General features: G+C 48.1%; 1 protein-coding gene across 4 annotated transcripts in view; it reads left to right on the top strand.

Moving 5' to 3' along the window:
- Positions 1 to 21,485, top strand: part of TRIM67 (tripartite motif containing 67) — a 55,285-nt gene that overhangs the window by 13,143 nt on the left and 20,657 nt on the right. The gene's annotated exons all lie outside the window — the stretch shown is intronic.

Below are 21,485 nucleotides of genomic sequence, written 5' to 3'. Positions count from 1 at the left end.
TTACTCACAGCAACAGCAGGAGCCAGAACATCCACATATTGGGCCAGTTCCCATAAGGGGATGTGAAGAGGGCTAGATCATGACACCTGCACACGCAGCTGGCTGCATTACAGGAGAGGAGCCTTGAGCTTAGCGAACCCCAATCTTTTTACAAAGGGCAGTAAACAGCAGCCCGTTGCTCCGAAGGGAGATACCGTCTCTATCTTCCAAGGCTGTCCTCATCCTTAGAAACATAGCCCAGAACAAAGAGCAGTCAGTGCCTCACTTACAAGATGTGGAGGAACACCAGAAACCCATGGAAAATTATCTTCCACCAGGAGAATTAGGTGAAAATTCAAATAGATCCTTGAGTGATTCCTGCCATTTGGGCCTCATGTGCATTGTGGGTAACTTCCTGAGGCTCCTCTGGTTTGCAAAATATCTTCTTTCAATTGGGGGCTACAGGTCTCAGGGCATCTGGGCAAAGCAAGGAGGATCTGTATTGTCATCTGTCAGGCTTCTTGCATCTTTGGGGTTTGCCGGGTGTCATGGGAGGGTGGAATGTGGGACCCAGGTAAAGTTTCCCAGTTAAAGCTGTTCAATTAAGGTGGCTTTCATTCCTGAGTCCATCTGTGTCCCTTCCAGGATGTGAAGGAGAAATGTCGTCTTGTGGCTTTCCATATTATCCAGTCAAAACAATCCACTGGTTAAGAATTCTTTGAGTGCCTCCTGTAATCCATGGGCTGTGCTGCAGACACACATAAAACAGGCCACAAGACAGCTCACAGCCTGCTACAGGAGACCATTGTACAGCCAACCTGATGTATATGCGCCTGATATGAAAAGTGGAATAAGTGCCCTCCTTGTAATGTGAATAAACAGATGGGGGAAGAGTGAAGAGAAGGCAGTGAATTTCCCCCAGAGATTAGGAAGGGGAAGAGGGAAAGAGTGGTAAGTGGGGAAACTGAAAATAAGATGATGCTTGAGCTGGGGTCATGGATGGTGAGTAGGTTCATTATTCAGGAAAGAAAGAAAAACTTAGCTGTACATCATTGCATGAGGCGTTAAAGAAGATGTTTAAATTATAGTTCCTGTTCAAACAGCCAGTTGATTATCTGCTGGTAGAGTGCCAGGGATTCATCCATATTTACACAAAGCAGAGAAACATTGATGAATATGATGCCATGTCTAATAAAAATGAAGGAACTCAGACTACCAATCCTTTGAGTATCTGAGCTAACATACCGGATCTGGAGACAATGGGGGAAAAGGATGGGATAAATAGATTCAGAAGCCAAATTTAAGGGGACATCTAACTTGACAGGCAAAGAAGGATTAAACTTTAGCCTCATTTAAATTTCAGTGAAGAACAGGAATAGCCAGGCTGTAATCTTTTTGAATTTTCTTGTAAATTTCAGTCATTTTACCCTGTTTGCCAATACAATCTGGCAAAAAAAAAAAAAAAACACCTTTCAAACATCTCAATTTGCTCAGCCAAGTTAAGGGGCTAGAGATGGGGAGAAAGGGGTAAAAACAAAAGAAGTGAGGAAACCGTAACAGAAGAGATTCCCAGGAGGAAAAGGGCAGGGATATGGACTTACTTTAAAAGAAGGCTGATTTTGGTCATTTAAATGGACAGGAGGGCTCATCTCACCACTTATTCACAAGAAATCAAGAACAACACCAGAGCACAAATAATTGGTGCTAAAATATGTGGAACCATCCTTAGGTATGAATGAGCACGGAGCAGAGAGTAGAGAGATGGGAGTTGAGTTGGGTTTCAAAGGATTGGAAGGATGGGGTAGGGGGTGCATAATTTGATGACAGAGAGAAAGCTCTAAGACAAATTCTCATCAGACACCTATTGTCAAAGAACTAATTCTACTGTTGTTACAAGAGACCGGAGCTGGCCTGATGCTAAAGAAGCAGTTTGGTTACCAGGCGATGAGAACCTCCCCTGGCTTGGCTCAGCAAATGGTCTTGATACATTGGCAAAGTCAGAAGTCTGGTCCTGGGGCTTCATGCATCAGACATCCCATCCCAGGCTTGTTCTTGGTGTTATCAGAGCATGAGCTGATTACTCTCTGGTCTCTAGCCTTTCTTCACGGAAGTGTGACTTGCTGTGCCCAATTATACTTTCCTGCCAAATGGGATATTCTTACAGTCTCCATGGGCATTTTTACTAATAACTCCAGACAGCTTTAAAAATAAAATCCCATCTTGATTAGACTTTTACACCCATCAATGTGTCTTTCAGCTAACAGAAACTTACAGGATCTCTTTCTTTTTAAGACCAGCTTTATACATCATATGCATAAATAACACTATATTTTGAACACTTTGAGAACAAGGACTGTGTCTTATTTATCTTTGTAATCCCAGTACCCATCAGAGCATCTGACACCCAGTCAAGCACAAGAAACATCTATTTAATAAATGAATAGGACTTAACACTAAAATGTATTCTAATATCCATGCCATAAAGTATGATTTCAGAGCAGTCCCTATGAACTATTTGTTGAATCATAGAATAGAATGATTCATAAAGGAAGGGTCATTCCTGGGGACAGTACGGAAAATGAGAAGAGGAGGAATTATGCATTTTCCAGGGCCGCATATTGAAAAGAGCCATCCATGCTCATTAGCATGGCTCTCCCCTCCCTCCTTATGTGTGGTAATCATGTGAGAAACAGTCGGCTGAGCTTGTGACATGAAGAAAGCTAGCTGGGAAATGTTGGCATGACTTTTCCCAGATGTTAGCACTGCTTCAACTTTTGAGAGAACACTCTGAGTGTAAGTTTACTAGACTGACATTACTAAAATCATTGGTGCTATAGAGGCAGGAGAATACGGGGAATAAGAAAGCCAGTTGCAAGCCAACAATCCTATAACTCCTCCTCTTGCCATGGACTGACGGCATATTAAATGAGATCATGCATTTTAAGGAATTAACAGTGTACACCACATGTGCGTGTTCAATAAAAGAAAGCCACTATTATCATCACGATTATTATTGAGCATCAAGGCTGAGAATGTTGTGAAAGGAGGGAATTGCTTTCCTGTCCAAGGCTGGGCACAAAACAATCTTAGTGACGGTGTCCTCTTGGGGTAGGGCTAAGAAGCAGTGTTTAACCTAATTGAGCTCACTGGCCCCTTGGCAAGGCCACTTCCCCTCCTCACACTGGACGGGTGCCTAGAAAGATCTATTCTGGGATCGCCTGGACCAGCTTTCTGCTCCATCATTGGCTGATATAATGGAAAGATGATTGGAATTTAAATAAAAAGATCCGGGTTCCATTTGGAACTATACGTCTTTGGATATGTTTCTTAACCACTCTCAGCCAGTTTCCTTACACACAAAATGCTGGTGTGAGGATGAAGTCAGATGAGGTTAGTAAAAGTTCCTATTACACCTTCGGGGCACTCAGTTTATTCCTGAAAATATGAGAAATTTGGCCTGCTTCCCTTGTGTCCTAGAGAGCCCAACACCCATTTTTATGATGTGGAGAAAGAGTATATGCAATATGATTTTCTGTGAATATATATGTAAGGGTATGTATTAGGAGGTAAAGCTGTACATAATGTATTTGTTTGTTAAGGCTTCCATCACAAATTACCACAAGCTGGGTAGCTTAAAACAACAGACATTTCTTGTCTCACAGTTCTGGAGGCTGGAAGTCCAAAATCAAGGTGTCGGCAGGGCGGTGTTCCCTCTGAAGGGACCAGGAAGGACCTGCCCCAGGCCTCTGTCCCAGCTTGTGGAGGCTCCTTGGCTTGTGGCGGCTCCTTGGCTTGTGGCAGCAGAAGTCTAATCTCACATGGCATTCTCCCTGTGTGCATGCATGTATGTGTTCAAAGGTCTCTTCTTTGTAAGGACACCAGTCATAATGGATTAGAGCCCATTCTACTCCAGTGTGACCCCCACCTTAACCAATTACATCTGTAATGGCCCTATTGGCAAACAAGGAAGCATTCTGAGGTCTGGTTAGGGGTTAGGATTTCAACATGTGACTTTTTGTGGGACACATTTCAGCCTATAACACATGAAAACATTAATTAGTTGGTTAATGTTACAGCGGTCGTTAACCCATTTATGCCTGAGGTTGCAATTTTTTGAATTTTTGCAATCAGACCTTGGTGATGACCTTGAACAGTAGGATATGAATAACTCCCACAAGCTTAGCATTCCAATAATGGAACACTAGGCATAAATGGGTTTGGGTGCAACAACGAAACAAGAAGAGAGCTGGCAATTGAAAGAAAATTGAAAGTTACTAACTCAGGTAGGTTAAGCCCATTGTTTCCTCATACTCTGTGAACATATTCAGCCAGATTGTGCTCCTCTGAAGCTAGCAGAGAAGTGGGGAATTTTAGATTCCAGGTGTGAGTTGGGGAGAAGGACGGTTTAAGGTAGGGGAGGGGCAGTGTGGTGCTGATTAGAGGGCACTGGGTAGGGTCCTGCAGACTGGACAAAGAGTAGGAGAAGGGATGGAGGAGAGATAGCAGGTTTCAAAGGGAGTCTTTTCATCCTCTCAACTTTCTCCTGTGCCTTTGTGACAGTCACCAAAAGTAAGTGTATTGAAAATGTGACCCATCCAGGGTTATAATGAGAAGTGTTATCATTGCAGCAGGACATTGCCCTAATGCTTAAATGTCCTGAGGTGTTTGAGGGAAAGAGCTTTGCTTTCCACTGAGCAATCTATCTTAGAGATTATCCTATGTGTCAACAAATATAGAAATACATTGGCGTTTTAATGGGTGCTGAGTGTTCAGTTATGTGGATATTGCATCATTTGTATTAATCACTATTTCTGAATATTTAGGCTGTTCACAAATTTCACTATTTTCTTAGATGTAGTGACCATTCTTGTATATACATCTTTGCATGCTTATCCTATTATCTCTTTAAGATAAAGTTCTATAAAAAGTCTCTAATTAAGAAAAAACACTCTATGGATTGATTTCTTACCTCTCTGTAAACATATGAAGCCAGGATCCTGTCTTTAAGAACAACTTCATTCTTACCTCCCTCCCAACATGCTAGTCTCCCTCTCCTGCACCCCCCTCTCAGATACTGTTCTACCCTAAGTCATATCTGGAGGCTCCTGCCAAATCTATTGCATTGAAGATGGCAGCCTGGAGCATGGAGGAAGCGGGTGATGGTGGAGGAGGAGTTGGATGAATCAAGGGAAGGAAGAAAAAAGTCGCATGTGTTAATATGTTATTTATTTTTTATTGCCACAACTTAGAGGTAGGCAATAAAATCCCTAACATAGGCACTCTGTAGGAGAGTAAGAACTGGCCCCAGAGCACAGGGCTAGTAAGTAAAGCCACGGTCTGTCTGAATGCAGAGGCCATTTTTGCTAGATTTTATCATTTGTTCAAATGTTTTCTGCTGTCCCTCTGGGAGAATATACTTCTTGTCCCATCACTCTAAGGCTGGGCCCTCTAACTTGCTTGGGTCAACGAAATGTGAGTGGGATGGATAGTGCCACCTCTCAGGAGAAGGTTTTTTTATTTGTTTGTTTGTTTGTTTGTTTGTTTGTTTGTGATGGAGTCTCGCTCTGTCGCCAGGCTAGAGTACAGTGGTGCGATCTCGGCTCACTGCAACCTCTGCCTCCCAGGTTCATGCGATTCTCCTGCCTCAGCCTCCCAAGTAGCTGGGACTACAGGCATGCACCGCCATGTCCAGCTAATTTTTATATTTTTAGTAAAGATGAAGTTTTACCACGTTGGCCAGGATGGTCTCGATGTCTTGACATCGTGATCCGCCCTCTTCGGCCTCCCAAAGTGCTGGGATTACAGGCGTGAGCCACTGCACCTGGCCAGGAGAAGGCTTAAGAGCAAGGGTGTGTTTGGGCTGTAGCTCCTTTTCCTCTGCTATGAGTCTACTATGCCTCAAATGAGAAGCTCCTTCAGCCTGAATCCTGAAACGCAGAGGACGGGAAATAGAGTTGCAGGTGACCTGCAATGGGCACTCAGTGTCAGCAAGAAGTAAACGTTTGTGGTTGGAAGCTTCCAAGTTAGGGGGTGGTGTTTGTTACTGCAGCGTCACTAGCTTAAGCTGTCTGATACAACCATTCTCTCACCATTTCACTATCTTTCCTCTCTCTTCTGAGCCTTGCCCTGGTCATTGGCCAAAATGTTTCTATTCTTTCCTTTGGTCACAGAAAAATGAGAAAAAAGAAAAAAAACTTTAAAAATCTAGCAGTGTCCTCTACTAGGTCCATATTTAGACTTCTTTTTAGACTTGATTTTTTTTCGTGGCTTTTCTTGCTTGACTCCCTGAGCTGTAGAGAGGTAGACATTCCCACCATACATTCAACTCCTGGAATAGGGCCCACTATCCAGAGTGAATAAACACTGTTTTACTGACAACCTGCTTTTCCTTTGAACTTCTTTTCTCTATTCTGAACCTTTTTTCTGGATAGTTTGATTTGGCTTAAAATCTATTTCTTCTGCTATAATTCAAAATAGTAGAAACATAAGCCTAGCACTTCTGGAGCCTGTTTTAAAGGGATGGTTTGGGATATTTAGCATACTTCCGGAGCATGTTATCCTCATATCTTCACATGGCCAGTGACAAATGAGGGCCTTGCTCTAGTAGGTTACCCCAAAGTGTAAGAAGTGAAATCGTGTGACTGTTCTAATATAATATTTCATATCAGGTGCAAAGCTAAAGTGGAGCTCTGGTCCTTGCTTCTGATCCTTGGTTCATTTTAGAAACTTCCCTGTCATGTTGCCAGATTAAAAACTAATTCACTTATTCAACAAATATTTATGGGACATACACTGGTAGCCCATGCAAAGATGAAACAAGCAAGGTCTCATCTCCCAAGACGGCACAATTTAGTGAAGGAAGAAGGAAATGTTCTCAGCTGTCCAGGAGGATAAGGTGGGAGGATCGCTTGAGGCCAGGAGTTTTAAACCAGCCTGGGAAACACAATGAGACCCTGTCCTAAAAAACAAATTAAAAAAAAAATAGTAAATACATGATTACAGTAGAACAGAAAGAGATCCACATCTCGTTGGCACAGGGACCCAGAAAAGGGACATCTCAACAGGACTTGAAGGGGGATGTTGCACAATCCAGCATAAGGAAGGGACACTTGAGCTGAGGTTTGGATGACCGTGGGGCACCGGTGCAGCAATGGGAAAGGGCACATCCAGCAGATGAATGGCAAGGGCACAGGCACAGAGGCACACAGCTCCTTGGCAGGTCATGTGAAGGTGGCTTGCATCTTGAGGGTGGGTACCGGCTCTGCCACTGTCTGCCCACTTCAGCAGGAACTGACAAGCCCAAGTCCAAGGGGAGGCATAGATTTCCCAATTACTCTGGGGCTGGCTCCTGCACACGTGAGCTTTTGAAGGTCATTTGGCCCTCACTGACTGCCTTGTCAGAGGAAGAAGCCCCCGTGTGCCTGCGGATATAGCTAATGACCGGAAGTCAGTTTCTGGCAGTACTGCCCATCAGTCCTGCCTCTTTTTATTTTGACTTCAGCATTAAGTTCTAGCTAAGAAAATTTGGTTGGTGGCTCTGACATATCAATCCTGGCAACTTAAAATTCACTGTTAACAAGATAGGTTGCTCCTCCCTGCAAGCCTCGGGGCAGGAGCTCATGGGGAACTCCTAAGCAGTCAGGATTTTGGGAGTCAGAGTCTGAAGCTGAGTTGTGGAAGGGATAAAGAAGAGACCTCTCATCATCACCATCTCCACAAGCATGGACTATACCAAGGCTCAGCATGAATCACTAATTATAGCATAGCTGTCTTTGCATTTGTTGGGCATCCTAACCACTAAATCTGCTAGAGTCCTTTGCTGTGAGCAAAGGAATCCAACTCTGGCTAACTTGAATCAAAAGGAAATTATCAGAAAAATAGGCCAGGCAGAGTGGCTCACACCTGTAATCTCAACGCTTTGGGAGGTTGAGGCAAGAGGATCACTTGAGGCCAGGAATTTGAGACCAATCTGGGCAACACAGCAAAACCTCATCTCTACAAAAAGTAAAAATAATAAAATATAAAAATTACTTGGGCATGGTGGCACGTGCCCAACATCCTAGTTACTTGGGAGGCTGAGGCAGGGAGGATCACTTGAGCTCAGGTGTTTAAACCTGCAGTGCTTCATGATGGCACCACTGCACTCCAGACTGGACAACAAAGTGAGACCCCCATCCCTCCCTCCCAACAAAAAGCAAAAAATATTGCTTTTTTCTTGAGCACTCACATAATCAATACGAACTTTGAGAGCCAGGTTTGAAACTATAACAACAGGGAGCACGTAGATAGCACTGAGTATGTGCCAGGTGCATTTTACATTTATTAACTCACCTAATCCTCACTATAGCTCTGTTAGGTACTTACTGCTATTACCTGCCTTTTGCATCTGAGGAAAATGAGGGCAGGGAGAGTAAGTGACTCACCTAATGTCACAGAGTCAGTGAGCTGGGATTCAAACCCAGGCATTCTGGCTCCCAAGGCTTCCCCAAGTGTGAAGAAGCAGCATATACAGGAATGCTCTGATAGCAGGGGTCTGCTCAAGGAACTATGGAACAAACACCCATCTCTCCAGGTCTCTTTGTCTCTTTGTTCAGTTTTGAATTCCAAGGAGTTGTCATCCTGCTGGCCTAGAATAGGGTGTTAACGAATCCACTGAAAAGGAATGTTTTTAAAAAGAGACTTTATTCCAACCAGCAGTTTGCCAACCGGGGAGACTCAGCCTTCAGTATAAAACAAAGGCACGTCTGCCAGAACAAAGAGAAGGGCTATCTTGCATAGAAAAAGTTTCTGCTTAGATTCTAATCCCAGTTCCCATTGCATCTGAGGGATGCAAGCTTGTTCAGTTCTGATTTGCTGATGTTAAAGTTGACCACAGGTCACAGTTCATTGGTCAGGTTCAGGTGGCAGAATGAGGACTTCGGCAGCAGTTGATTCTGGCAGTGTAAGCAGGAACAGACAGCTAAGAAGGCCCCAACATTGAGCTACTGTTCGGCTAGCACAGGGCATGTAGGGAAACTGCAATAGGCAAGTGGCTTTCAGCGCCACTCAGAATTCAGACCCGGATAGCCCCTCAGGATCCATCTCGAAGGGCTGGCTCTCTCAGGGTTCACACAGGCATGTGCCTACCCCTTGTCAGGGTGAAGGCAGTGGTACTGGAGTCCTAATTCCAGCCCTACCAGGCTGTGCTCAGTGGAGAAAAGGCAACTTCTCAAAGCAAAATTGGGATACTGTTATAGAGGATAATGGAAGGTCAACAGCAGAAAAACAATGGTCCCTGCAGCTGTCGGGGAAGCTCTCTCTGGGGTTCTCATTCTACCTGGAACCACCATGAGTAGAGTGCCAGTCCCTGAACCCAGGGCCTTCCATGCACACCATCATTAAACCTTGAGGCAGGCCTTTGGGGTGGGTATCATCACCCCAATTCACACGTGAGGACACGAAGTCTCACAGAGGGCAAGAAACTAGGTCACGTAAAATTAGGGTTTGAATTCAGGGCCCAACCCTGAAGCCCAGCTCTAAGGGTTGCTGGATAAACACCCAGCAGTGCTCCTGAATGGGTGGCCAGCAGGTTGGGGAGGGTCAGCTTATTCTGCTCGCAGGGCCTAGGCAACTGTGGAGCTGAGCTGGTGCCTGGACTTCCAGAGAGCAGGGCACCTCAGTCACCATCTGCTGGCTCCTAAATCCGAGTTGCTGGCTCAATGGAAAATGTGTGTTGTCCAGCCAGCCAGCCTGTACTCCACGGCGTCCATTCCCGCACCTTCCACCCTTCTCAGGATTCCCAGAGCCTTTATCTGAAAACTCCCTGTGAGAAAGGAGTCTCCCCTCACCCCTGGACCAGCTCTCCCTCCCACCCTCCTACACTGGAGGGATCTGAGAAAAGAAAAGGAAGGAAAGTCAGAAGGGAGAATGGCTCTTGTTTTCCTCATCTGAAGTGGGGAAGAATCTAAAACAACCCAAACAAGTGGAACCCAGGAGCTCCCACCACGGCAGGACCCCCAGGAAGTCTGTGTTCCAGCCCCCAGTGCAGGACCAGGGAGTGAGCTGGGATGAACAGGCAGCGAGGGGAGGCCACATCGAGAGTGAGAAGTGGGATCCCTAGTAGGAGACACAGAGGATGCCTTGGGCTGCAGCGCTGGGACCTTTGCCTAGAGGAGCCCAGACGCGTCCTGCCCTTTTGCAGCTCCCCAGAGCACACAGCACGAAATCAGTGAATTCAGAAGACACTGTTGAGTGCCCGTTCTGCACAGGCTCTGTACTAGGGACACAAAGATGATTGAACGGCTCACTCTGGAAGTCCTGATCTAGTGAGGGACACAGTCAAGTAGATAAGTAAGTAAGACCTCAGACAGATGATGGCGAGGGCCACAGTCGGAGGTAAGCGAGAGGTGATGGCAGAACAGAGATGAACCACACACGTTCATGGAGTCTGGGGGGAAGACTTCGTGGAAAAGGATTTGAGCTGGACGTGGGCAAGCTGAGCTAGGACTGGAGATGAGTGTGATAAACGGCCGTGACAGCCAGGAGAAGGGCTCATAACTAGGGGAGACGAGAAGGAGGTGGGTCTTCTGGAAGATAGGTGCTTGGGTTGCAGATTTTCCCAGGGAAAAAGAAGGGGATGTTCCCCGTGAGCAGAACTCACCTCTCTCCTGATAGGCGGCTGGCAGTCGCTTGCTGAATGAATACATCGGTGAATGGATGAAGGGCTTGACAGCCAGGCTGAGGCGCTCCCTCTTTGTTCTGCATGAATCACAGCAGTGGAAATCTTGAGCCCAAAGGGCCAGAAGGAGAGACAAGAGTACATTCTGGCAAAAGCAGGATTTCTTCCTGAAGGAGGAGCACATCTCTAGTCGGAACAGGACAGATCGGGCCTGACCTGGATTCCCGGTTTCAGCAGCGCAGCCGTGGACCTCATTTTAGTCCCTCTGTATTCTTTGCTAGGGTTGCCAGAACAAAGTACCACAAAGTGGGTGGCTTAGAACCACAGAAATATATCGTCTCACAGTTCTGGAAGCCAGAAGACTGAAATCAGGGTGTCGGCAGGGCTATGCTGCCCCTGAGGGCTCTGGGAGGGACCTGCTCCGGCCTCTCTCCCATCTCCTTGTAGATCTTTGGCAGCATAACTCCAATCTTCACGTGGTGCTTTCCCTAGCACCTGTCTGTCTCTATGTCCAAATCTCCCCTCTTCATAAGGACACCAGTCCTGCTGGATTAGGGCCCACCCTAATGACCTCATTCTAACTGAATCATCTCTTCAAGTACAGTCACATTCTGAGGTGCTGGGGGTTAGGACTTCAATGTCTAAATTTTGGGGGACACAATTCAGTCCGTCGCCCTTCCCCTGAGGCTGGTCCAGGATACAGGCTTGCATTGAGCAGTATCTCCAACCATGTGAAAATGCCAGGCAGCCTTCCCCAGCCCAGCACCCCAGAGGCCTAAAATGAAAGCTTGGATGATGGGAAGGTGCTTCTCAGGCTGTCTGGGCAGCTTTCATCATCCTGCTAGAGGAAGGGGACTGCTTTACCCGCACATCCCACGACATCCACGGCTGCCTCATCAGCAAGGCTAATGAGGATGCCCATCTCACAAGCATATGGATCTCGACCAGGAGATCAATCTAAGTCTAAAAACAGAAAGCTGAAAGCTTCCCAGGCAATGGTGTGACCAGGAAGTCGTAGCTGTTTTGTTGGATCCCTCTTTATATTTCACCTGGGAAGACAGCGTTTAAGAAGGTGAAGGAAAATAGCCACATTTAAGCAACAAGGGGGAAGAAAGAAGATGCAGGGAAAAGACCTGCCTCTGTTGGCCCCAGGCTCCCCAAGTGGGGAGTAGGATTTCAGGATAAAAGGAGAAGGAGATCACCTGCCTGGCGGAGGAGTGTGCCTCAGTGGTATCCGTGCCTCCCTCAGGTGGTGCTTAGAAGTCAATTTCTCTGCTTACCCAGGAGCCTCTACCTTTTAATTTTTTAAAAAAATGAGTCATTTACATTTTTCATTTATTTCTACTGTTCTGCCAACAGATGAGGGCATTTTTAACTTATTAGGCATTATTATCAGCCACAGGTTAAAAAAAAAAAAAAAAACAATACCTTAGCACTGAGGGGCAGATAAAAAGGTGAGAGAAATCCCCTGTGATCCATTTCACAACCTCCTTTGTGCCCAATGATGGTGTGAAACTCTCAGTGAAGCTTCGATTCCTGTTTTAACACACACCCCATCTCTACTGTCTCCCAAGTGGGACATCAAACTGCAGGAGGCGGAGTGGGAAAGGCGGGGTGGGAAAGGCGGGCAGAAGGAAGCCAAGTGGCTGGGTAGCCAGAGGGACAGTGGGCAAGCTCTCTCTGATCCACGCCAGGCACAAAGGAGCTGCTGTAGTGCTTCTGGAGAGAGACCCAGGCAGGCAGATGCTTGGTTAGTCTGTGGGAACAAGAAAGTAGCTCAGCACTCCAGAGGCCTAAGATGAAAGCTTGGCTGATGGGAAGTGACAGGAGTGAATCTATGGGATCTCCCTTCCTAGAGAAAAGCAAGTCCTGTTCTTTCGTGTTCTCTCCCAGAGGAGAGCTGCCTGCACTTCCCTGCCCTGCCAATCCATTTTTGCTTCCCATGCTCTCCTACTCTCACAGAGACATCTTTGTGAGAGCGTGATCTATGACTGTGTCCACATAATCCCTTCCACCCCTCCATCACATTGGGACCCGTGTTACATGGCACCATATTGCTATTCAAGGCAGTCTTGGTTGCTTCTGCCTCCCCTAGACACCTTGCTCTGTGTGGGACAGGAGCAGGAGGAGGTGGTGGTCAGTGTCTTATCCTCCCATATGTGTCCCCTGCAGTGCAGGGACAAAACCCAGACTGATGGCAACGTTGCTTTATCAACATTCGCAAAATGGCTGTGGAGGCTTCCTACACAGCTGCACATTTGAAATCCTGATGAGCTGGAGAGTGGAGCTTGGGTCTGATGAAACCATCATTGGCAGACAGGCAACCCTGCCCAAGCACACAGAATGCCAGGGACAAGGGTCCCCTGGAGAATAAAGATGCAGCTGGAAGATGGTGGGTGGTCTCAGCCCAGCAGCCCTGCCTCCGAGGGATTTTAATGGGAAATTAGGTTTTGTCCTCCTTCCACGTTGGTTGAACATCCAAAGTGCAGTGCAATGGAGTGCAAAGAGCATCGACTTTGGATTCAGAAAAATCTGGGTTTGAGTCCCGGCCACACTACTTACTAGCTGTGTGACTTTGAGCAAATTACTTCCCCTCTCGAGCCCATGCCCTCTTCTGTAAAATGGTGTTAATATGGCACCTCCTTGCTAGGTTATGAGGAATCAGATAAATTCTGCATGTAAAGAGCTCAGCACTTAGCAAGCTGTCAATTGTTATTGTTATTGCTATTAATGGGAAGTCACCAGTTGCTACTGATCCTGTCCCACCGCAGGAGAGGAGAGGCCATCAAGTCCAGGTTGTAACTGGGTTCAGGCAGTCAGACCTTTGTCCTGTGGCACAAAAATGACATTGTTCTCCACAAGATCCACTTTTCTGGCCTCAGCGGGTGGATCTGTGTCTGGTGGATGTTGGTTCTGTGATGGATCTTGTCCTGAGAACTGCCTCATGGGCCCAGTACAAAGCTGACCATCCAGGTAGAAACAGACCCTCAATCAAGCACCATTTATAGTGGGTCCTGTGTACTAGCCTCCGGGCTCTGAGCTGGGGATGCGACACTGGATAAATCCAACATGACTTCATTGAGTGCACAGTCCTCTGAGCAGCAGACATTGAACAGTTCTGTGGCCACATGTGAAATGAGGTTTTTAAAAATGATAAATTTAATTGCCAGTCATAGCAGGCTCAATGATGGCCTCCAAGGACGACGTCCATATCTTTATTCCTGGAACCCGTGAATGTTACCTTACATGGCGAAAGAGCTTTGCAAATGTGATAAATGTGATGAAGTTAAGCATCTTGAGATGGGGAGATTATCCTGCTTTAACCTCACAATCATTGTGGGTCCAGTGTCACCAGAAAGGTTCTTGTAAGAGGGAGATAGGAGGATCAGAGTTAGTCATAGGAGATGAGGATGGAAGCAAGATGTCTTAGTCTTCAGGATGCTATAACAAAATACCACAGACAGGGGGGTTGATAAACAAAAGGAATGTACTTCTCACAGTTCTGGAGGCTAGGAAGTCCAAGATCAGTGCCTAGCAGATTTGGTGGCTGGCAGGATGTTTTCTTGATTCATAGATGGCACCTTCTCACTCTGGGGCCTCACTCTGGGGCCTGTTTTATAAGGGTTCTAATCCCCTTCATGAGGGCTCCACCCTCCTGACCTCACCACCTCCCAAAGTCCCCACTGCTGATACCACCTTTCCTGGGGTTAGGATTCAACATATGAATTTGGGGGAGATGCAAACATTCAAACCATAGCACATGAAGTTGAACGATGCCAGGAAGGGGCTGCAAGCCAAGGAATGTGGGTGACCTCTAGAAGCCAGAAAAGGCACAGAAGAGGATTCTCCCTTAGAGCCTCCAGAAGGAACCAGCCCTGCCCATACCTTGATTTTAGGCTTGTAAGACACATTTTGGACCTCTGACCTCTAGAACCATAAGATAATAAATTTGTGTTGATTTAGGCTACGAGGCTTATGGCAACTTGTCACAGCAGCGATAAGAAACTAATGTCCCATAGGAACCCATGACAGAGTGAGCCTGGGGATTCAGGGAAATGCAGATCCTCCCAGAGAGTTCTCTTCTTTTGCAACAGCCCTAGATGAAGGCAGTGGTGGCGCCTTCAAAGAGATCTAGTCTGTGTTGACAGAGTCGTGGCAGCAGGCTCCATGTAGGGGTTCTGAGAATTGGATGTGGCTTGAAGCACTGAACAGAACACTGGATCAGCATCTGGAGAGCCCCATTCCAATCCCAGCTCTCCTCCTTACTGGCTTAGCGACACAAACACAGGGAGCTGCAGGGACAGGAGCTGATCTTCTGAGCTGCTTTGCCTCAGGGGATCTCCCCCCAACTCTGGGCCACAGCCACTGCAGAGAGAGGCTGCCTGGATCAACCCCTGGCTCCTAGTTCTTCTGCCAATGACCCCTTCTGTTTCTGGGGGGTCACCTTCAGCCTGCAGCCCCCGGCGTAACATACCAGGGGCTGCCACCCAGCATTGCTCCCTTCGTAGCCAATGCTGAGCTGGCTCCTCCCTAAGTGGACATCTACCCAGGGGCGTGCCCTCTCCCCTGTGCCCTTACCATCAATCCCTCATGCTGCATGGAGCAAAGTCTCTGTGGCCTGAATCCTCAGGGCGGGGGACTGGATCCTGGGAGCGGACTGGGAGCGGGGAAGCCGGTGGGGTTGGGGAATCCAGGAGGTCTGGCTGCCACTATTTCATGGGAGAAGGGTCTGCCCAAGTCTCCCTCTCAGGACCCTCCTTTGTCCTATTCTTTCCCCACTTCCAGGGTCTCCACGTGCTCACCTCCTGCCTCTCTCATCCCTGTGAGTCACCTCCAGTGACTCCATGGGTCACACCTTGTTTCCAGTCTCCAGGCCTGTTGCTGCATCTGCCTCAATCGCAGGGTGATCAAGGCTCCCCACCATAATTCTGAGCCTCAGTTTAGGCTGGACGCTAGGGTAGTTATATTTATTCATCATCATTTTTTTTAAGAGACAAGTTTTCACTCTGTCACCCAGGCTGGAGTGCAGTGGTACAATCAAAGCTCAGTGCAGCCTCAAACTTCTGAGCTCAAGCAATCCTTCCACCTCAGCCTCCTGAGTAGCTGGGACTACAGGTGTATACCACCACACTCAGCTAATTTTTGTATTTTTTGTAGTGACAGGGGTCTTGCTGTGTTGCTTAGGCTAGTCTAGAACTCCTGGGCTCAAGTGATCCTCCCGCCTTGGCCTCCCAAAGTGTTGGGTTTACAGGCGTGAGCCACCGTGCCGAGTCTGGAAGTTATCTTTATTCTGGTTACTGGGCTCTTGGAACCTAGGCCTGGCCATTGAGAGAAGACTAGAAAACAAAGCTGCTCTCCGCGGACTGGCAAGCGGTGTTGAGATGGTGGGTGGGGGGCTTCCCCAGCTGTTGGCAGGTTGCTCAGTAAAGGGGGAGAGCAGGGCAGGGCAGAGGAACCCTCTGGTGTGCAATAGAGACAGGGCATCAGGAGCTTGGGGCATCAGAAGCCCCATCCAGTGTGACTAAATGTGAACCAGGTCAGTGGCGGCAGTTAACCTAGAAATAGTTAACACCCAGAAGTCATAAAAAGTGGGTCAGTCCTCAGAGTAGGGTCAGACTGCTGGTGCCCGGGACCATATGGGGCTCCATGCCCTAGAAACAGTAGGTTTGGAGTGACCACAAGGCCATTTTAATTATGCCCAGTGTGGGAGAGGATTGAGACTTGAATATCTCAGGGAGCTAGCCAGACAAAAATCTAGAGCAAAATCACTTCACTGACACAAATATTTATGGAGCACATTCTACATGTCAAGTACTATGCTGCCTACCATGTGGCACTCCAACTCTGCTCAAGGCAGAGATCTCCAGCGTGCAGTGGGGCAGCAGGGCAGGGAGCTGATGCAGCTTTCCTGGGCCACCCATCTTTAGAGAGTGAGAGGCCAGGCGAGGTGGCTCAGGCCTGTAATCCCAGTGCTTCAGGAGGCTGAGGCAGGAAGATCGCTTGAGGCCAGGTTTTTGAGGCTGCAGTGAGCTATGATTGCACCACTGCACTCCCGCCTGAGTGGCAGAGAAAGCTCTCCAGATCTCCATCTGTCTCTCTCTCACTCTCCCTGTCTCTCTCTCTCTCTCTGTCTTTGATACAGGGTCTCGCCCTGGGCTCGAGTGATCCTCCTGCCTCAGCCTCCCAAGTAGCTGAGACTAGAGGCACATGCCACCACACCTGGCTAATTTTTAAATTTTTTGTAGAGACAACATCTCACTACATTACCCAGTCTGGTCGTACTCATTATGTTGCCCAGGCTGGTCTCAAACTCCTGGGTTCAAGCAATCCTCCCACCCCGGCCTCCCAAAGTCCTGGGATTACAGGTATGAGCCACTGCTCCAGAACTCCATCTCTTAAAAAAAAAAAAAAAATCGTTTGTTCTTTCACTCCAAAAACCTTTGCTCCTTTTCCACTAGAATTATCAGGTCTGATTTCCACAATGCTATTCCCTGAGCGAGGAGAACTGACTTGTGGTCATTCACACACAAAGGACTGGGTTGAAGAAAAGGACTAGTGTGTGCTTATGAGGACATCCCTCGACAGCGGCTAGCCCTCACACTGCCCATTTTGGCTCTTCCATGGCTGCAGACCAGGGCACGGGGCCCTCATGTGGCTGAGCACATGGCAGGCCCCAGTGTGGCTTGCATTGAGGTGACCTCACCAAGGGGGCATCAAAAAGCAGTGGAGGGAAAAATTAGATGGCAAGTCTGATGGACCTGGAAGCAGTGTCCGCTGAACCGTGAGATTGTCCCCCTTTCAGCCAGGCATTAGCCTGCGGTCACGGGTCTCCTTCAAAACCACTCTGTTTTTGGGCTTCTTGCCAAGCTCCTTGGTCTTGCCAAGCAGGAAGAAGGTCAGCAGGCTCTGGGGAGGGCTGGGCTCCTGGAAGGCTGGCGCTGGCTGGGACAGAGCCATCCTGGCCCCTGGTACTGGGCAGATGGTGCGTGACCCTAACTACCCTGCCTCTCAGGCAGAAGCAAGCTTGCTGAGTTCCTCCAGGAAGGTGCTAGCAGCCGTGATGAATCTGCAGGGATCTATCCCACTCTTTGCATGCACCTCAAGCAATTATTTTGCTTTTTATTCAGCCGGGGAGCATTCTTTGAGCTCCTACTTTGTGCAGCACAGTGGGATAGAAATGTAGAGACAAAAGACAAAGTCTCTCCACTGAGGACTGTATGATGAGTGGGAGGTGCTATGAACTGAATGTTTGTGTCCCTTCCAAATCCATACGTTGACGCCTAAATCTTCAATGTGCTGATATTAGGTGGTGGAGGCTTTGGGAGGTAATTAGGTTTAGATGTGCTCACAGCCCCCTCTGATAGAATTAATTCCCTTAAAAAAAGAGAAAGAGACACCTGAACTCTCTCTCAAGCTCTCTCTCTCTCTCTCTCCTCTTGGTGCACACACCAAGGAAAATCCATGCATCTTAGTCCATTTGCATTGCTGTAAAGGAATATCTGAGTCTGGGTCATTTATAAAGAAAGGTGGTTTATGGGGCTCATGATTCTGCAGGCTGTACAAGAAGCATGGCCCCAGCATCTGCTTCTGGTGAGGGCCTCAGGAAGTTTCCACTCATGGTGGAAGGCAAAAGGGAGCAGGCATCACATGGCAAGAGAGGAATCGAGAGAGAGAGGGAGCTGCCAGGCTCTGTTTAACAACCAGTTCTCGTGGGGACTAATACAGTGAGAACCCGCTAAGCAGGAGGGGAGGACAGTACCAAGACACTCATGCGGATCCACCCCTGTGACCAAATACCTCCCACTAGGCCCTACCTCCAAAACTGGGGATCAAATTTCAACATGAGATTTAATGTGGCCAAAAATACTATATCCAAACCATGACACCATGTGAGGACCTAACCCAGAAGAGAGCCCTCACCCAGAACCAACCGCACTGGCATGCGGATCTCACACTTCCAGCCTCCAGAACTCTGAGAAATCCATGTTTGTGGTTGAAGCCCCAGGTCTGTGTATTCTGTTGCTGCAGCCCAAGCTGACCAAGAGAGGAGGGGCCAGCTACGGCCCCAGGGGGCCCATGCTTCGGGTGGGAGTCTTGGGAAGGGGTTGCTATTCTTTCCCTGTCCCTGATAAACTTCAACTTGAAAACCCCTGTCATTAAAGATACCTTCCAGGGCCTGTGAATGATGCTGACCCCTCAGCCTCCTTTTGAGGGTGAGTATCCTGGGATGGGTGGAGTTGTCCTGGGCTCTGCACCCCACTAAGGATGTGGCAAAATTAAGGCTGTCAGGGCAGAAATAATTCGATAAAGGTTCATTGGAAGCCAAGTGTGAGGCTCGACTGGGGAAGACACACCAACAAAGCTGGGCATGTTCCAGAGCCTGTCACAGGTTGGAAGGCTTATCTAGAAAGTGAAGGAGAAGGGAGAGCTCCTCCTATCAGAGTTGTCCTTTTCCATTGATGGCTGCAACACAGAGGTTACATTCATTGGCTACAGATGACAACATACAGGCTAACATTCCATGTGCAAGGCGATCAGTAAAACTTTGTGATTCAGAAACAAATGTGTCATTTTTATTTTGAGACACAGTCTCACTCTGTCACCTAGGCTGGAGCACAGTGTCATAATCATAACTCACTGTAACCTCAACCTCCTGGACTCAAGCCATCCTCCTGCCCCAGCCTCCCGAGTAGCTGGGACTACAAGCACACACCACCATGCCCAGCTAATTTTTAAAATTTTTTTATAGAGAGAGGGTGAGGATGAGGGAGGAAAGCGGGGCCGGGGAGTGAGGCAGGGAGGTCTCTCTATGTTGCCCAGGCTGGTCTTGAACTCTTGGCCTCAAGCAATTCTCCTGCCTCTGCCTCTGAGTAGCTGGAATTACAGGAATGAGCTACCCCACTTGGCTTCAGTGTCCTTTTCGATGTCAGTAGGTTATGTATTAATCAGTATGTCAACAGTTTGAGGAACTCACAGTAAGATTTGAGGGCCTGGGGATAAGAGCCTTTTCTCAGAGACAGGATGTAAGGCATGAATCACGAGGCCTTTCCCAGGAGGTTAATCCGGAAGCCTGCCAAATGTGACCTGTAGGTTATCAGATGGGTGTCAAACCTGTGCTCTCCAGGACTAGCCACTGGCTAATCACACATGGCAGTTGCAACTTACCCTAAATAATATGAAAAGTCCAGCTCCTCAGTCACATTAGCTACTTCAAGTGCTCAGTACCCACAGGCAGCTAGTGGCTACTGTCAGGGACAGAGCAGACTTGAGACGCTTCTGCCATCACTGTACATTCTATGGGATGTTTCACTGCCTAGGTGCTGGCAACAGATGGTGGTACACTGTGGGCCAGCTATGGAGGGGAGAGCCTAAACCCACTGAGGTGAGGCTGGGAGTGGTGAGGCTCATGGTGTAGGAAAAAGCTTCTCCGAGGAGCTGCACCTCCACTGATCCTTAGCCTAAGGCTCCTGCTCTCTCTGAGCAGACAGCCTAGACCTTGACCTCTCCTTGCGTGCCGGTGCTCCTGGGGACCGGGCCCCCTTCCTTGTCTTTCCACCTACTCCCTGTGTCTTTTTGTGGGCTTCCTTTGCCATCTTCTCCATAGGTTTTCAGCGGAGGCTGCACTTGCACAGTCCAGGGGATCTCAAACTGCATCAGAACCCCCTGGAGGGCTTGGTAAACCGCAGACTCCAGGGCTTCACCCACCACCTCTGATCAGCAGATCTGGGGTGTAGCCAGAGACAGTGCACTTCAACAAATCGCCCAGTGATGCTGATGTTGCTGGTCTAGAACCACACTTTGACAACCGTTGGTGTGGTCTAAAGAATCCCATTCACTGATTCATGCATTCAACAAATATTTATTGAATGCCACCATGTGCCGGGTACTCTTCCAGTGCCGGGATAAGCTGTGAGCCACCCAGCAAAGCCCTTGTCCTTCATTCTAGGACATGGAGATGGACAGCAAACAAGTTTTCTAGGTTGGGTGGTGACGACTGTTAGGAGGAAGAATAAGCCAGGGGAAGGCGAGGGGGATATTGCACAAGGTCGTGAGGAAAGTCCTCACTGACACAGTGACGTCTGAGCAGAGACCTGGGAGGGGACTTGGGGGAGCAGGAGACCCTGGCCCTTCTGACTCTGCTTTGTTCTATCCTCAGCTTTTTAATGTGGAAAATGAGAGTCATGTAAAAATCAAGGTCACAGTCTGGATGGGCGTGATGGCTCACACCTGTAATCCCAGCAATTTGGGAGGCCAAGGTGGGAGGATCACTTGAGGCCAGGAGTTTGAGATCAGCCTGGGCAACACAGCCTCCGAGACACCATCTCTACTAAAAAACGCAAAAATTAGCTGGAGGCTGATTTGGGAGGATCACTTGAGCCTGAGAGGTTGAGGCTGCAGTGAGTCATGATTGAGCCACTGCACTCTAGCCTGGGCAACACAGTGAGACCCTGTCTCAAAAAAAAAAAATCAAGGTCACAGTCTACTCAATAGCTAGGTTTTAAAGACAAATTCAATTGTGTGTGTATGTGGTTCGTTACAAAGAGGCCTGGTGCCAAAAGCCATAGATTTGAGCTCAGCTTGCAGTTTCACCCTTGGGCCACAGCAACTGATCCTCGTGCTTCAGAAGCTTCTGCTGGTCACACCCCTCTCTGCAGGGTGAGGAGTCCCCAGGGCTAAGGGTACCAGGCTAGGAGCCTGTGTGCCCCTTTAGAGGATGCCCTAGGATTACCAGTCCATACACCTAGTCCAGTTCCAGGACCCACAGCCCCCTTCCTGTCCATCCCTCAAGGCAGACCAGGCCCCAGGGTTTGCACCCCAGGCCAGGAGATGACTGTGTAGGGATGGGGTG

This window comes from Pan troglodytes, chromosome 1 (genome assembly GCF_028858775.2).
Source record: "Pan troglodytes isolate AG18354 chromosome 1, NHGRI_mPanTro3-v2.0_pri, whole genome shotgun sequence".
Lineage (NCBI taxonomy): Eukaryota > Metazoa > Chordata > Mammalia > Primates > Hominidae > Pan > Pan troglodytes.
Note: the sequence above shows the minus strand (reverse complement) of the source record. Positions and strands in the feature narration are given on the sequence as shown.